General features: G+C 38.3%; 1 protein-coding gene across 2 annotated transcripts in view; it reads left to right on the plus strand.

Annotated features, from left to right (window-relative positions):
• The window catches only part of LOC128922338 (O-acyltransferase like protein-like), a 177,703-nt gene that overhangs the window by 161,230 nt on the left and 3,582 nt on the right, over positions 1 to 12,891 (plus strand). For both annotated transcript variants that reach the window (XR_008471579.1, XR_008471578.1), the window contains exon 4: positions 9,452 to 9,707. The gene's annotated coding sequence lies outside the window, so the exon portion shown is untranslated. The remainder of the gene's footprint in view (positions 1 to 9,451; positions 9,708 to 12,891) is intronic.

Raw genomic sequence — 12,891 nt, forward strand, 5'->3', positions numbered from 1 at the left:
AGTATGTGACACAACAACTGTGAATGAGGGTGTGAGCTATGTTGTTTTGACTTAACGCGCGGCCAATTGCAATGTATATATTTATTTTTGTTTGTTGTTTTTTTCTTGTTATTGTTGTAGCGTTACGTTAAAGGCGCGCAACATAAAGAAATTAAAAAGAAACCGTTGCATATGTGGCAAGGTGAATAAACTCGCGCGCAAAGCAGCATTAGATTAAAAAACGAACGAACGCTTAGAAAATAAACACACAGACACACACACACACGTGTAATTTGAAGAATGTCTTTAAAGCGTTAGAAGGTAAAAATTAGAAGGCATATTTGTATAAGAATTTGTTGTAAGTATGGCTTTTTTTGTTGTTTGTCTTTTGGGGCGTGCGTCGTCACATGGGGTTGTTGACTGATAGCACATAAATAAAAAACAGAAACTAATGCCAGATAACCGAAAAATATAAAAAAACGCCACGCACCCATTAGTCGTTGGAGAGCCTTGCAGAAGGCGCGTGCGCAAGCGCGGCTGTTGTGTATGCTCTCTGTTTTTGTTTTTGTGTTTTTTTAATTGTCAACCAAAAATAGAAAAAGCGCGGGTGCCAAGACACACATATGCGTCGTCAGCATGTGCACCTTGTGGCTGCGCGCGTGCCAGATGCGTACTTCTAATTGCAGTCACTAAAACAAAAGCTGCCATTCAGTCGTTTCGGGCGCAATTGAGACGAGTTTACTGCGCGTTCATATACTTTTTGTATGCACTGTACTGATAAGCGCGTGGGGCATGCATTCGCTTAGAGTTTTCCTTGACCCAATTTGCAACTGCGTATTGCGAATTCATACTGCGCAGTCGCATTCTCAACACAACTTTATAGACGCGACCCACTTTTCTACGTCAAATCGCAAAAATGAAGTCAAGAAGTTCAATTTAGTCACAGTAATGACTCTTGTTTTGCTATCGACAACGGAATTTGGAGCAGCTGGACTATCAAGACAAAGCAGTTGCTACTGTGAAAATGAACAAGTCGCAGAAAGAAATATTATTTCATTATACTAATTGGAGGTTTACTCGCAGTATTGGGAGGACTAATTAAATAGTTATTCAGTTCAGATGAAACAATTTTAATCACTTTGATTTCTTCAAACTATTTAAACCTGGACCATATACTTAACTGATTTTGACCTTAAGGTATATAAGTTAAACTTAGCTAAATAAATTATAAGTAATACAAGTATTTAAGTTGGATAATAGAGTCACAGCATTTCACGTTTGTTGTTTCTTGGGGTCAAAAATCAGGAAAATGTCGTTGTAGATCTGGACGGGAAAATATAAAAGCTACGGAACAACTTTACTATAATTTTAATTGATTTGTAACAGAATAAGAAGGTCGATTGTAATCTGCAAGCATCTCTTCCAGCCATTTTTTACTATCAGTAATATTTTTTTTTGAGTAGGTTCCTCAATTCAATGTCAAGAAGAGTACGTTGAGGAGTTATACCACAGGGTGTGTAGTAATAATGAATCCAGGTCCTTCTAAAGCTTAAGATATTATTTTTTGATTTTTGACTATTGTAGTGTATATTATAATCCAATCTAAATTATCATATATCAACATTTTTATTCATTTTGATTGATGTAAAGAAATCGGGGATCGTAGGATCTGCTATTTGCTAACATTTACGTGGAGAGTTTATGAAGAGGAACGCTGATCCGGTTAATTAAAAAACCTTAGAAAATAATCTTCAGCACAGAATAATTTCTTCGTTAACCTTTTTGAGCTCAATTTGTTGTTTTATTACTCCCCAATTTAGAGTCCGCTTGACATTATTCAGAGAATAAAAAGGCAATGGCTACGATGGCTAGGTGGGAATGGACGAAAGCATTCCAGTTTTGAAAGTGTTAGATGTAGTACCCACGGATGGAAGCAGAGACCTCAACTCCCTTGGAACGTTCAGCTGAAGAATGAACTGGCTTCGCTTGGTATTTCCAACTGGAGCTAAATTTTGAGAAAATAAATGAATAGCGCTATCCTATGATTCAACTATAATAACGTAAGCGGTCACTACGTCAATCACAACAACAACAACTCACTGTCTTGACGTCCATGCTTCATTATCTAGTAGAAAGTACTATTTTTGGCAGGAAAAATTATACTATGTTTATACCAAAAAGTTCAGTAAAGTATTCTCAAAGTATGAACTAGTAGTATTGTAGTTCTAAATTAAAATCAACATGTTTTTCAAAGATTCACATGCATTTCAGAACATTTGGTCAACGTTCACTATAAAGTGATTTTGTATCTCTAAGCATATGGAAACACTTTGACGTTTCTAAGTAAAAGAAACCGCATGTATTCGGTCTCGTAGGCAAGCCAAACTCGAACGCGTCAAAAATGTTATAAGGTCGTATGAGTTTCTTCCGCAAATTGGCGCGGATGTCCGGCATCCCATTAGAAAGACAAGACTGACAATAAGACTTTTGAAGAAACCAGACATAAAAGCGCACATGTGAGCTCGCGCACAGTTGCAGATCTCACCATATGAGTCCGCACTTCATATGCGATCCATATGCTTGAAGTATGTGCTGCGGAAAAAATTTTCTACTCTCAATAGGCACGAGTTTGAAGGAAGTAAAGTCTATGTCTTTGTATGTTTTTTGTTTTTTTTTTTTTCGCATAAAATCCATTGGCATGCGCAAACACACATGCCTGCGCTTTACCTTATACTTGGCAAGTCAGTTGGCAAATTAGTTTTTGCAAAAACAAAAATCAAACTGTTGCTGAGTTGTATCCTTTTTGATGGCAAAATGCATTAAACACCCAATGAGCGCACAGCGGTGGGTATTGTTGTCCTTCGTCGTAGTAAAGGACTAAAAGCACTTAAGTACTTACTTAAATATCTCGAGTACGCACATATGTACCTAATATTTAAAGTGTATTTCATTGAATTGGCATTGATTTCCCGCCAAAATGTATTTTAGTACATTGAAAATGCAATCAATAACAATTTCTGTACGCATATCTTAACCATAACATACATACTTATATCTTACGGTATATATATAACTGACTCCCATCAACATTACAGTACATTATTTTGGGTGTGTGCTATATGGTAAAAGGCGCCAAGCAATCTTCCAGGAATTTATTTTTTGATTAAAGTCTTCTGGCCAATAATTATTATGCCTTGTGTCGCATTGCAAGGGTGTGTTCGATTCGCCAGCCGGTACTGTTACTTCAAAGCGCAGGGCAAATAATAGCAAATAATTGCAGTTGAATTGAGGAACGTAGGTTGAGCGCAATGCGAGTTCCCAAAGGTACATAACTGTATGGGAGTGTGTCTTTAGGAATAATATAATTTTGGTGCGCCCAAAAGGTATTGGCGAGTTGTACCGAATTAAAAATCAAAGTAAAAGGAGTTTGACGCAAATGAACCTATAATTACCGTAATTGATCTAGAGTAAATCTTAAATCAAGTAATTAAAATTACTTGAAAATTATTTTAAATGAAAATTATGAGTGTTCCTTGACATTTATAACGGTATTGCCGATGCTGAAGTCGAGGTCCGCTACTCAGCGGTTCCACTTTAATAGCCTCAACCGCTATAGCGCTGCTTATATATTTCCTTTGCGAAATGCATTTCGCACATAAAAAAAATAATAATCGCTCACCTCCGTTCAATCAAGGCCAGAACAATGCAGTTTTTTGTATTCAAATTCGCAATCATCGATTTGAATTCGATTTTTTCAATGCATTCGTAATTTGAGAAACACTTTTTTTCTTGGCCTCGTTGGCAAATATTGCAATACCTTATACGTGTTGTTTTTGTGTTTTTTATCTGGCTTTGTTGTGTTAATTCATCCACTATTCAGTGTTCATTTCTCACCGTCTCACCGCCTCACTTGAAGCAATTTGGCACTGCAAATTCGGTTGCATTCGGTTTGCAATTCCCCGGTTTTATGCGTTTCATGAGAAATCGCGCTAAGCACGTCCGTAATTGAATTTATGCCGTACCTTTTGCGAGTTTAATTTTGTTTGCGCTACTTTTTTGCATTTATTTTTTTTTTGTTATTTGCCACTGAACTTTGATATGCATATGCTTTTGTAATCACTCTTCCATTTTGTAGATTTTGTAGATAGAGCTGCCTTGCTTCTTCGTAAATTTTGACGAAGATTAACTTGAATCTTCTTAACAACTTGAATTCCCTGTGTGCATCCAGCATAATTTGTTTCGCAGGAAAATCAATTCTGTGGTTAAACTGATGAATACTTGGGAGTCTATATATTTCAAGAGTAAACAGAGACTATTTAAAAAAAACATACCAAGGTGTCGTAACTTGCAGAACAAAACTATGTTCTCTGACAAAATGATGTCGAAAGTCTATAAGAAGGTCGCACGACAGAAAGGAAATACGATATCGTAAAGATACCTTCACTGCTGGATTTATGTAACTGCAACAGATCCATTTTCTTGTATCCAGCTAAGGACTGTCTACTCAACAGCTTACTCGAAACCTGCTTTAACTTATATCTCTACAGAAATAAGTAAAAATCAATAAGTAATATATTTCTTATCTGAATGTTTGGTCTCCTTCATAGCAGATCATGAGAGCAAACATATTTCGGCAATGTTGCTAATGGTTCTCAAATTATCATACAAGGGATCAATGAACTCATTATCCAATTAGCATTTAATTTACAAAAAATGTTTACAGAAAAGTTGCTGGGCAATTAGAGAAATGAAGAAATAAGATTCAAATTAAGAAAACTGGAATGAATTGCGACAAAGAAAGAATCGGTCGAAAAAAATGTTTTCCTCGGGAACCTCAAGATCATTAAATCAGTAATATTTCCAAAAACTGGGAACATAACATAGTAAACATGTCCATCTGCCATTGCTTATGTGAAATTTAGTGTTTCTTACGTTTTTCCTTAGCGAGTTAATCCACTTTTAGTAATTTTCAACCTAAGCTTTGTATGGGAGGTGGCGTGGTTATTATCCGATTTCTTTCATTTCTGGATTGCATTAAGAAGTGGCTAAATGGAACGACTACTGAAAGTTTGGTTTATATAGCTTTATTGGTTTGCGAGATATATACAAAAAAAACCTATTTGAAGGCGGGGCCACGCCCACTTCTTCAAAAAAATTACATCCAAATGTGCCCCTCCCTAATGCGATCCTGTTTTCCAAATTTTATTTTAATAACTTTATTTATGGCTTAGATTTGAGAGAAATATACAAAAAAACCTATTTGAAGGTGGGGCCACGCCCACTTCTTCAAAAAAATTACATCCAAATGTGCCCCTCCCTAATGCGATCCTGTTTTCCAAATTTTATTTTAATAACTTTATTTATGGCTTAGTTATAGCTCTTTATATGTTTTTGATTATCGCCATTTTGTGGGCATGCCAGTGGTCCGCTTCCGCCCATCTTCGAACTTAACCTTCTTATGGTGCTAAGGAACACGTGTTCCAAGTTTCATTAAGATATCTCAATTTTTACTCAAATTACAGCTTGCACGGACGGACAGACGGACGGACGGACAGACAGACAGACATCCGGATTTGAACTTTACTCGTCATCCTGATCACTTTGGTATATATAACCCTATATCTAACTCGTTTAGTTTTGGGTGTTACAAACAACTCTCTTAGCAACTTTTGTTGCGAGAGTATAAAAATATATATACAATATACAATCACATGTCAAACTAATTTCCAGAACACATTCCCTTGGCGCATGCCACTATAGAAGCGCTAGTCATCAGTGTCCTTTCTCAACAGCGGCGTCTAATCATACTTCTATTTTGATACTCTAAAACTCCAAACTCTTTTGAAGGCAACTAAACGCTTGATGTTGGCGTTTTGGCGGCTGAATTGTGCGCATCTGTGTGCGCTGAGGTGACAATCAGTGGTGTATTCAGAGACTCCTTACATTTTTCTAATCTTTTGTTCAAATTATTTGCGGATGGCACGTGTCCTTAATAAACGCACAAACACACACACACAGAAATGATCGTGCGCACACACACACATGCACACAGAAGAAATGCGCGTTTGATATGCGCACAAATTTCTATTTTCTTCAGTCTAACATTGTTTGAAAGAGCGGCGGTTCCTTCCGCAGTCTTGGCTAATTGTCTGCCATTGATTTCCTTCCCCCTCAACTAAATGCAAGCATGTAACTAAGAAGAAATGCTTGCGAGTAAGTGAATGTGTGGTGCGTGGCGGCAGCTAGCAACTGAAAGTAATAAATTTTCTTTATATGCGCCGGGTGTGATTGCAACACCTGGTTGCCACAAGCACTAATTGGTGTTGCCGTTGGCGCTCATGGCATGTTCCAAATATATTTCCAAGACGGCTTCCAAATTATATTCGAATGCAATTTCTAGGGCGAAATGCCACACCCCAAGCAAAGAAAGTACAGAGAACTGGAAAAAATATTATTATTTTTAAATATCAGCGGTATCATGTTATAATAAGGATAATAAGGATTGATAAACATGAAATATTGACAGCAGAAATTTTTGAAAAACACCTATACTTCTAATTTAGAATTTATATGAAGGTGATAAGTAATTGTGAAAGTCCAATTGTCCTGCCAATTGTCCCAGAAAGTAACCTGTTTCTCATCAAAATTCCACGTGCCTCATTTCGGTTACAATCTGTTAAAATAGTTTAGAATACAACAAAAGCAAGAACACCTTTAAAACATATATGCATTTCTATTATTTTTATTCATTCTTCTGCTTACCCGTTTTTACTAATTGCTCTATACGAAATACTATACCTACATACATATATATACACCTAACAACACTCCATATCACAAATTAAAACCCCTTCTGCCGACCATCTATCTAACTGGAAATGCAAAATTTTCGGCGGTAAAATCACTTCGCTTCAACCAAAGCAGCTTCGTCGGCGCATCGCAACGTCTCCATGTCAATCCTGAGGGTCAACTTGTTTGTAGTTGCAATTTTTTACATATTTCTTTCTCGTTCGCTATTTGTTGCTACTTTCGGTTTAGTTATGGTTATTCGCAACACAGAAACATTTGCCAAAAAAAATGGCAATTTTAGCGCGCGCGCGCTTTTGGAATGCGAATCCTTTGCCATATGCTAATTAGGCGACAGTGCTCCCTTTTGCCTGCAGCCAAGTACTCGTTTAGCTTTTGTCAAACTTCGGCGCATTTCGCAGCATCCCTTTGTAGCAACATTTGTTTGCTGTGTTTGTGTTGGTGCGCGCCTTAATCAGCTGATTGCACAGCTGACTGCTGAAAAAGGCAGCGTTCGAATGAATGATTTGTAGATCACAAAAAAGTATTCAAATATATCTACATAAGTTGCGTTCTAGCTCTGGATCAATGGACCTCTCTCGAGTTTGGCTAACAACTAGAACCTGCTCGGTTGCGTGATCCCTTTAGTCCAGAGTGGAACATAAGAGATCGGCTGAACTACTTGCACTTAAAAATATTCACCTTGTCGCAATAGTGGTCCTGTCGGACGCCAGCAGCCAACTGGCCGGAAGGAACATTGGCCGCCTTATAAAATTTGTGGTAGACTCAAAGCGTTTCGACGATATATAAGTATTTTATTTGCGATTCAGACTCAGAAGCCTTTTGAAATCCCAATGGACCGGCGCCTTTAGCTGTCCAAGTGTGATCATTTGCGACACTTATCGCGACGGTCAGTCTCGGTTGATTATAACACCTAACACCAAACCAGAAGGATAGGGAGTTTTGTGTATGTATATGTCAAAATGAGGATAACGAGAAGAATTTAACACCAAATGTCTGACCAGTCCATAGATAGTATATATTTCGATAATTCCTTAAAAACAGTTCTTCTAAATGGTTTAATCTTATTTTCCTAAAGCTTTATATCAAGTCAATGTATCCAACATATGGAAATAGATTCGAACTCTCTTCTGAAAACAGCTTTGGACCGTTATAGTACCATATGTAAAGGTCTCTATATAATTCTCTCGCGTCTGAATTATTATTCATATGGAATTCCGAATATTATTTAATGTGATTTATTTTTAGTTTATCCAAGGGTTACATAACTCAAGGTCTTGAACTTCAGATACTATAAAAGATGACATGTGTTAGGTTTATAGCTAAAAAAAATATCTGTTGATTTTAATCTTTATGCTTTTAAAAACCTGAAATATTGCTGTATGTGCAATCAGGTGAGCGCCAAATTCTGCAAAATGCACTTTTTCCACAAATCCAGATTTGATTCTATATATTGTATAAATGTACAAGGCTGCAGTGCAAGAAGGACACAAGAAAAGCTTTACAAAAGAACACACACACACACAAACTTACCTATGTGGCTATGTGTCATTGAATTTCAGTCTCCTGCAAAGCTAAGATGCGCCTCGCAGTGAAAAAAACAATCGAACAGGATCGCCAAACAATAAGCGCCAGCCAGTTCTGCAGGTCGCCAATGCCAATGCTGTGCATACAGCTGGTTAAAGCGCGCGCCCGTCTCGTTTACAATTTAGTTGTTGTTTATTAATATTTTTTGTTGTTTTTTTTTGTGTTTTACTTTGCTTAATTTATTTTATTTGTATTCAAGATTTCTTACTTTTTGATTTGCTGCATTCACATTTGCGCATAGTTCACTCTTTCGTCTGCCTTTTGCGTTTATTGTGTTTCGCCGCCTAGTTGGGTGCAATACCACCATGGATGGTAGTCGCGATCGATTAGAGGCAAGCACTCCTTGCAATAACAACAACCAACGCAGTCATATAGTCGGCGATTGTTGTTGTTGTTCTTCTTATCGTACGTCTTGTGTGCATAGAATAAAGCGCATGCGCGCGAACGCTCAGCTAGTCGTCTTGCGCTGACTGCCAACGTTGGCGGGGGGAGACGTAATGTAATGAAATCAAATCAAGGAACAGCCAAGGTAGCAGATGCGAAAAAGTGCGCCCAAAATTTTTACTTTTAGGGGAGAATGCACACCTATGAATGTATGTATGTATAGCGCATGCGTATGAACTAGCGATTGCATGAGGTTGTGTGTTTATGTGTGTGTGTTCGTGTGCATTACTTGAATGCCTCTTTGGCGTTTTTTTTTTGTGTGCGCTTATTTGTTGCTGCAATTAAAATGATTACCAAAGATCGCTTTGCTGCAGTAGTTCGCCAGGATCTGAATGCATTCCGCAGCAATTTCCAAGAAGCATGATTTTCAATTCACATATAACTGTTTTTATGCAAATCGAATTGTGAGCAAAAAAAATCAATTGAAATTTGCATTGAAGATTTTCCAATTACAAAAACAAAAAATCAAATTGGAAACTCAAGTGAAGCGCAAAAAAAACGACAAGTGTCTCAGTTATTGAATAATATTATATAAGTGTATGTCTGTATGTATGCCTGTTAGCTATTATTTATGTAGACGCGAAAACAAAGCCAAGCAAAGTTTCACCTCATTTATTTTTATTACTTTCTCCAGATGCGCTGAATTACACCGAATTAAATTGATGCGTTCTTCGGGAATCGAGCATTTGATGGGAAAGCGCCGCCGCAGACGCAACCCCTGCCACACTGTCTGTCATGTGATGATGACGATGATGATGCGTACATTACATTCCCATGTATCCCAACGCCTCACAAACAACCGTTGTCGAACGTAAGATGCGCAGAAGCAACAACAAACCAATCGACCCAATAGTCACTACACCTAAGAACGATTGCATCACCAAGGAAAGGTAAAGGTAACGGTGGCGGCTGCTACTGCGCAACCCACTGCCAACTCTATAAAATTTTGAGAAAATCCCAAGACACACATACATACATACATATAAATATGAATCTGATATAAGAAAAAAGTAATAATTAAGGCAAATTTGCAATCGATTTTTATGTGAAAATGCCACAAAGAAACAGAAAATTTATACTTTCTTCCCTCGAAAGGGGGAGATGTTGGGTTGTCAATGTGCGCAGCTGCTGCAATTTCATTCTCCGATTACTTGCTGCATGCAATATTTATGTGCATATTGATACCGTTGCAATGAGGTGAATGCACATCGGTGATGGGTGATGTAAGACGCTTTGCCGCTTTGAAGATTTTGCACGGATTTGAAGGAAGGTATTACAAGTATATCGGTTGATTGTTTAGCTGTAATGTGTGTAGAGACCAAATTCGATTTGATCATTAAAACGTCTGAGGGTCATCATCATTGCAATGCAAATTTGCAAAATCGATTTATTTTTCTATTCATTTGCATAGCTCCTAATTTAGTTTCCCATATACATATTTTCTCATGCTCTCTTTTTATGTGTTATGTCATTGGCAATTTAATCCTACTTCTGCTTACGATATTTCATGAGTTTGACCGAGTAAAGATCGTTTCAAATATTTAAATTGTGAGAATACTTACCATGAGAAAATTATATGAAAATGGTGCTGAGAAATAATCAGAGTGGAACCGCTTCAATGCTCGTATCAAAGATTCAAGTGAGACGAACAATAAAAGATAGACTATCGATACATACTATACTACAAATGGTATATACCTGCTTCAAAGCAAGTAAGATTCTACAATTAAAACAAAATCAATCACTACTGCCTACATAATTAACTTAACATAACTTAATTAATATTAACTTTTATAATTTTAATGCCTTTGTTCAACTAACTGTTTTTTGTGTCACCTATAATTAAAAGAGTGAGATATGGGGTTATATACATATGTATAAACTGCTCAGGGTGACGAGTCGAGTTGAAGTCAGTATGATCTGTTCATCCGTCTGTCCGTCTGCGCAAGCGATAACTTGGTATATCATAATGAAACTTGATACACGTGTTCCTTGACACCATGGGCGGGTTGGTATTGCAGATGGACAAAACCGGACCACTGACACCCCCACAAAATGTTGTAATGATTAAACAATTTTGAAGGTCATTTGATTCGTTTATTTTACAATATATACATACATAAATCAAACACCAGTGAAGGTATTAGAATAAAACGGGGCACAAATATGGCATTGGAGGTGTGAAATCGCTCATTTAAAAATTGTCGTATTGTATAACTTTTCAAGATCCCAGATTTCGAACATGAAGACCTTATATATATATATATATATATATATATATATATATATATATGGCGTAGGAACCGCTTTAAGCGATTATAGCCGAATCCACCAGAGCGCGCCACTCATTCCTCCTTTTTGCTTTTTGGCGCCAACTGGAAACACCAAGTGAAGCCAGGTCACTTTGCACTTGGTCTTTCCACCGGAGTGGAGGTCGTCCTCTTCCGCGGCTTCCTCCAGCGGGTACTGCATCGAATACTTTCAGAGCTGGAGTGTTTTCTTCCATCCGTACAACATGACCTAGCCAGCGTAGCCGCTGTCTTTTTATTCGCTGAATTATGTCAATGTCGTCGTATAAATCGTACAGCTCATCGTTCCATCGTCTGCGGTATTCGCCGTTGCCAATGTTTAGAGGACCATAAATCTTGCGCAAAACCTTTCTCTCGAAAACCCCAAGAGTCGTCTCATCGGATGTTGTCATCGTCCACGCTTCAGCGCCATACATCAGGACGGGAATAATGAGCGACTTATAGAGCTTGATTTTGGTTCGTCGAGAGAGGACTTTACTTTTCAATTGCCTACTCAGTCCAAAGTAGCACCTGTTGGCAAGAGTGATTCTGCGTTGGATTTCAAGGCTGACATTGTTGGTGTTGTTAATGCTGGTTCCCAGATAAACGAAATTATCTACAACTTCAAAATTATGACTGTCAACAGTGACGTGGGAGCCAAGACGCGAGTGCGCTGACTGTTTGTTTGATGACAGGAGATATTTCGTCTTGTCCTCATTCACCACCAGACCCATACGCTTCGCTTCTTTATCTAGTCTGGAAAACGCAGAACAAACGGCGCGGTTGTTGCTTCCGATGATATCAATATCATCGGCATACGCCAGGAGCTGTACACTCTTGTAGAAGATTGTACCCTCTCTATTTAGTTCTGCAGCTCGTATTATTTTTTCCAGCAATAGATTGAAGAAGTCGCACGATAGTGAGTCACCCTGTCTGAAGCCTCGTTTGGTATCGAACGGCTCGGAGAGGTCCTTCCCGATCCTGACGGAGCTTTTGGTGTTGCTCAACGTCAGCTTACATAGCCGTATTAGTTTTGCAGGGATACCAAATTCAGACATCGCGGCATAAAGGCAGCTCCTTTTCGTGCTATCGAAGGCAGCTTTAAAATCGATAAAAAGATGGTGGGTATCGATTCTTCTCTCTCGGGTCTTTTCCAAGATTTGGCGCATGGTGAATATCTGGTCCATTGTAGATTTTCCAGGTCTAAAGCCACACTGATAAGGTCCAATCAGTTCGTTGACGGTGGGCTTTAGTCTTTCACACAATACGCTCGACAAAACCTTATATGCGATATTGAGGAGACTTATACCACGGTAGTTGGCGCAGATTGTGGGGTCTCCCTTCTTATGGATTGGGCAGAGCACACTAAGATTCCAATCGTCAGGCATGCTTTCTTCCGACCATATTCTACAAAGAAGCTGATGCATGCACTTCTTATTCACTGGTTATTCGTTTTTATGTGGTGGGTCCCAAGCCCTACGCACAACCGCACAAGCGGGCTTCGCCTTCTCACTTTAGCTCGCCTCCAAACGGATGTCTGTTAGCTACCCAGGGGATACTTGGTCTAAAACCGGAAGTCGTGAGCTGCTTGAGTCATATGCAAAAGAATCGTTCCTGGCCACTCCCAAGTGAATGGCAATCAGAAACTTTCCTCACTTGCGTGAACTTCTACATATGACCCCATCCCCCATGAAGACCTTAGTGGTTGTTATTATCATTACCGAAAACTTAATATTATATTTAATAGAAATTTAGAGGGAATATTCTTTTTTTAATAGTGTGTCTC

Source organism: Zeugodacus cucurbitae, chromosome 2 (genome assembly GCF_028554725.1).
Source record: "Zeugodacus cucurbitae isolate PBARC_wt_2022May chromosome 2, idZeuCucr1.2, whole genome shotgun sequence".
NCBI lineage: Eukaryota > Metazoa > Arthropoda > Insecta > Diptera > Tephritidae > Zeugodacus > Zeugodacus cucurbitae.